Source organism: Schistocerca americana, chromosome 1, assembly GCF_021461395.2.
Source record: "Schistocerca americana isolate TAMUIC-IGC-003095 chromosome 1, iqSchAmer2.1, whole genome shotgun sequence".
In the NCBI taxonomy this organism is placed as follows: Eukaryota; Metazoa; Arthropoda; class Insecta; order Orthoptera; family Acrididae; genus Schistocerca; species Schistocerca americana.
This window is the reverse complement of record NC_060119.1, coordinates 683,140,932-683,146,842: the sequence shown is the minus strand read 5'-3', so window position 1 is coordinate 683,146,842 and position 5,911 is coordinate 683,140,932.

Sequence of the window (5,911 nt, the reverse complement as noted above, 5' to 3'; positions counted from 1 at the left end):
ATTTAACACATATTTGTATAGATAAGAAACGAGGGTTGCTGTGCTTTCAGCTACCCTCTTCAAACTGCTTTTCAGTCAGCCAAACATTAAAGTGACCCAGGTTCTTCTACTAACTTTATCTTGCAGTACAAAACGTTTGTCATATTGTGCTGGTAATACTGACTTACGCTGTTGTACAGTGAAAACTACCTGACACTTTGATGAAACAAACAATTTCAAACGGTTGTCATCGACAAGTGTACCTTAACCCGTAAGTTAGATGAGTTGTGTCAATAAGCGAGGCGCGTATGTTTCGTACTCTTATGGAATAAATCCTTACGTATTTTGATAAACAATACAGGAAATATTTGATTTTTTGAACTTTGCTATATTTTGATATGAAGATCGAATTTTCGTCAGCGATCGGGAGCTGAACTTTCTTCTATGTGGGAAGCTTGTCGAAAGACGTTTCATTACTCATGAGGCTCTTAGGATTACAGGAAGTCTTTCAAGCAGACCGTATAGTAGCCGTGCTGATATAAGTGCCTATAAAATTGACTGGACATATCTGGTGCTTTTCGTAATTACATTTGCATATTATGAAAATAAGTTGTTTAAGTGGTACACTGCGTTAAAGAGCTCTCCAAAATGCGTCATTTTCAGTGTGGCTTGGTATACTAAAGTTTAAAATACTGCGAGGAGAATTTGACACGGCACCGATAAACCTAAGGCGAAAAAAGGTGCTCGGAGTGGAAGGTATTTTCTCAATTGTTGAGATCGCCTAGTATGCAAGATATATCAGACAAGCGAAGTACCCTCAGACTTCAGGACGAATGTAATAATCCCAGTATCAAAGAAGGCAGTGCTGACTGGTGCGAATATTACGGACCCACCAATTTAATAAGTGTTGATTGCAAAATACTATCACGAATTACGTACGGAAGAATGGCAAGGCTGTTAGAAGCTGAGCTCAAGAGTTCAGGAGAAATGTAGGAAAACGTGAGACAATGATGACCCTACGACTTAGAGGATAGGTTATTAATAATTTCGTGTCGTTGAATGACCTGGTGCAGGTCTTTCAAATGGATGCCATTTCGGCGAACTGCGAGTCCCTAACCTACCTACGTTACGCAATCGGTGAAAGGCGACCTACAGCTTATGGTGCAAACCGAAGAACGTGTCATTTCTGACGACTCCTCTCATCGTTGAGAGGTGAAGGCTAGGTTAAAACGCAAAATGAATAAACTGTGGTCCAACCACGATACCAACACGCAACCTCTTGTTTTCCAGGTATGGCCTTTACAGCTAGACCACATTTTTTCTTTTTTCTTTTTTTTTGGGCGGGGGGTGGGGGGGGGGGGGGGTGGGGGGGGCTCCTATCTCCCCTTACAGCACATCATTTCTCTCTCCATAAATGCCTAACGCTATAGTCTTCAACGTGTTTCTCTTTTTTGCTTTTCTCTTTTCTTCCTTTTCTTTGTATAATCTTCAGTCTCGAAATTAAATTCCTTTATGTTCAAAATGGGGAAAAATGAAAGACAAAAAAGTCCCTCCTTTGGGATTATGGGTTCTCGTCTAGTAAATGCTATTTGCACTTCAAGAGCATCGTTGTTCCTTATTGAATTTCAAGTTGTAATCTTCGTCACTACAAGCCAAGGGAGGTTACGAGAAACTTTTAGAACCGCTCAACGTATTTCCTGCCGGACCTTAGTTACATGGTCCAATGTTGCTGTTGCACATAAGATTGGTATTCTGATATGTCCGGGGCGGATATGGTAATCGAGTGACGAGCAATTAGTGGCAATTAACTCTAATCTGTTCCTTGTCAACGACCAAATTGCCTTTTGATGTGAACAAATGAATGTATGTGCAAGAGTATCCCATAACTGACACTTTCTGCAGAGCGTGTTTCTCTGATGTTGTGCAGTTTCACTCTAATTGGACCTTCCCTTAGATTACATCCAACCAAGGAGATTTAACATCTGACCGCTGGAATCTTTCACGGGCACAAACTCTACTGCAGTCTGCCGATGGGCGACACCTGTGAAGTGTGTGTGCTCGTGAACGGTGAAATGCTTGTTATAAAAAAAAAGGTATGGATCGGTGGAGGGATTCCTCCCCCAAGTGACTCGCCGTAATGAAATACATCTACACATAATGTGACGGGGGTTCTGTTTCAGGTGTGAATATTGGTGGAGGGGGCCTAGAGGAGCTGGTACAAGGTTTTAGTTACAGAATTTCTAGTGACTGATAAGAAACTAAAAACAGATCTGTCGTAAATAATTTTGAAATGGTTTAGAGGATTGCGCAAAGCCAAAGCGCCTTCGGAAATAGTTGTAGCTGTCAGTGGAAAGATGTTAGACGGCCAAGTGGCAGCTGCCAGAATTTGTTTCGATGTTGACCGCGGTGGCATATGATGATGGAACATGGTGGAGCTTAAGTAAAGCACAGACGTTACTGAGTGGGCCGTTTGTAAGCTGTCAAAATGCGTCAGTCGGTGCTCTCGTAAGGTTATCCGAAAGGATTGCATTTTGCTCATCCAGTTCTTGTGTAACATATCCCTGCGGTTGACCGAAATGTAAAAACCCAGTTGGTTACGGCGCGTGACATTTGAGGGCCATTCCGACCGGTGTGCGACTTGTTCACGGTTCACCTGTAGCAGGGCAGATTTTTACCAACTGAGGATGGCGCCGCTATCTTCTTCATATTCCTGTATGATTTGTTGCGTGAGACGAGGACCTTCTTCGCCAGTAAGGAAAGCGCTGACGCCATCTGCATATGCCTGAACTCCATATGTATATCCGACTAATATGAGGCACTCGAGGCTAGAATATAGGCGTTGCAGAAGTGATTCAGTGGCTAACGTATGTAACGTTGCCGATAGATGGCTTCCTTGCCTGATACCTCGATGGAAAGCAACGAGAGATATGTGGGACAGATAAATCCTAACTCTGGTTCTGGCGCGCAAGATCCATCCCATTATAGTATGAACGAAGTAGGGCTCAAAGCGGTGGGGCAGTAAACACTGTCTTAGGCATGAATACTCGATGCGGTCGAAGGCTTTTTTTTTAAGTATGAAAATGCAAAGAGCAAGGTAGTGTTCGTATACCACACCATTGATACAACTTCTGTATATAGTGCAAGAATCTCTTTCTACGTGGTACCGCAGTAGACTGATACTGCCAAGTATTATCGGGGTTACCACCGCATTAGTGAATTAAATTTCTTGGTATACAGCTTCAAATCAGCGTTAGGGCACGTGTTAGGTCGATAATACTGTAACATTGTTGGCTTGGATTATATTGCTATAAGGATGATATTTCTCTCAGTGAAAATATCAGGCAATGGTGCATATCATTTAAAACTTCATTAAAGATCTGTAGGAGGTGTGGTCCCAATAAGTGTCAAAGTCTCTTATAAAAGTTCGTGGGGACTTCGTCTGCTCCAGATGGCTTATTAATAGGGGCTTGGTGTACGATTTGCGTTAGTTCTTCAAGGTCGAATGGTTGAGAAAGTCACGTCCTCCATCTTGCGCAATTGTTAGGGCTTCGAGCAAGTCATGTCGGAACTTGTATACCATGAGCTACTGTGCTAGTGTACTTTTCTTGGTAGTGCCGAGTTATGCAATCTGTAATGGCTTTTTGTGTAACGCCCCTGTTTTGTTCGAGTGTATTCTCTAATTACGTTGAATATGGTTGTTGTTTGCTTCAACTCTAACGCTGTATTCCTCGACTTAACTGAATATCCTTTTGTTTCTACGCTATTAACGTGGGCAATCTTAGCCTTTTATTGTTTTGCTACGTAATAGGTTTTGTTGCAGCTGGTCGGAACCTTCATACAGTCCTCTCAGCGCTCTGAAATAATACCACCGAATAGATCGCCGCTGTTGAGCCTTCACCCAAGCCTAAAGCTTTACAAATGGAGTGATTTTTCGGCTTGGCACAATGGAGCCACTGTTCAATTCCGCTTCTGTATCTCGATTGGCAAGAAACGCATTTGTCACTACGTGCTACTGCCCCACGGCGTGGTTCCCCGTTTGTGAGGCAGCTTGTGATTAGCCGCCATGAGTTTGTGGCTCTGTAAGTACACTACTGGCCGTTAAAATTGCTACACCACGAAGATGACGTGCTACAGACGTGAAATTTAAGCGACAGGAAGAAGATGCTGTGATATGCAAATGATTAGCTTTTCTGAGCATCCCACCAGGTTAGCGCTGGTGGCGACACTTACAACGTGCTGACATGAGGGAAGTTTCCAACCGATTTCTCATACACAAACAGCAGTTGACCGGCGTTGCCTGGTGAAACGTTGTTGTGATGCCTCGTGTAAGGAGGAGAAATGCGTACCATCACCAACTTTGATAAAGGTCGGATTGTAGCCTATCACAATTGCGGTTTATCATATCGCAACATTGCTGCTCGCGTTGGTCGAGATCCGACGACTGTTAGCAGAATATGGAATCGGTTGGTTGAGGAGGGTAACACGGAACGCCGTACTGGATCTCAACGGCCTCGTATCACTATCAGTCGAGGTGACAGGCATCTTATCCGCATGGCTGTAACAGTCAACAGATGGGGACGTTTGAAAGACAACAACCATCTGCACGAACAGTTCGACGACGTTTGCAGCAGCATGAACTATCAGCTCGGAGACCAATGGCTGCGGTTACTCTTGACGCTGCGTCACAGACAGGAGCGCCTGCGATGGTGTACTCAACGACGAACTTGGGTGCACGAATGGCAAAACGTCATTTTTTCGGATGAATCCAGGTTCTGTTTGCAGCATCATGATGGTCGCATCCGTGTTTGGCGACATCACGGTGAACGCACATTGGAAGCGTGTATTCGTCAACGCCATACTGGCGTATCACCCGGCGTGGTTGTATGGGGTGCCATTGGTTACACGTCTCGGTCACCTCTTGTTCGCGTTGACGGCACTTTGAACAGTGGACGTTACATTTGAGACGTGTTACGACCCGTGGCTCTACCCTTCATTCGATCCCTCCGAAACCCTACATTTCAGCAGGATAATGCACGACCGCATGTTGCAGGTCCTGTACGGGCCTTTCTGGATACAGAAAATGTTTGACTGGTGCCCTGGCCAGCACATTCTCCAAATCTCTCACCAATTGAAAACGTCTGGTCAATGGTGGCCGAGCAACTGGCTCGTCACAATACGCCAGCCACTACCCCTGATGAACTGTGGAATCGTGTTGAAGCTGCATGGGCAGCTGTACCTGAACACGCCATCCAAGCTCTGTTTGACTGAATGCCCAGGCGTATCAAGGCCGTTATTACGGCCAGAGATGGTTGTTTTGGGTACCGATTTCTCAGGATCTATGCATCCAAATTGCCTGAAAATGTAATCACATGTCAGTTCTAGTGTAATATATTTGTCCAATGAATACCTGTTTATCGTCTGCATTTCTGCTTGGTATAGCAATTTTAATGGCCAGTAGTGTAGTTAGTCGCTTACGACGTCACAGAAAGTGACAGGCAGTATTTCACAGTGTACTGTATCTGACAGAATTTGCATGTGAGTGTATATTCTATCAACTCAGCTAACCGCAATAGCTGTGACGTAGGTGAAAGCCGACTGTAGTGGGTGCCGTCGGCATCACACGTCCACCAGCTGCAGTTCGCTCGTAATTTGTTGCAGTTCGGCGCAAAAATTAAAATTAGGGCTCTGATCCCGTCGGTCGATCCCGCAATTAAAATCGTCCGTTGTATACGTAAGCGGTCCGAAACTTGTAAGGACTGATGACCATAGATGTTAAGTCCCATAGTGTTGAGAGCCAATTTTTGAAACTTGTAAGCAGTTAGGTTAGCTGCACTTTAAACAATTCTTCTCTCTATCACCGAGCTCCTGACGCTGACGGGGCATCAACGTATACAACCTGTACGTCAAAGAGTTGGCTCCTTTATGAGGGGGA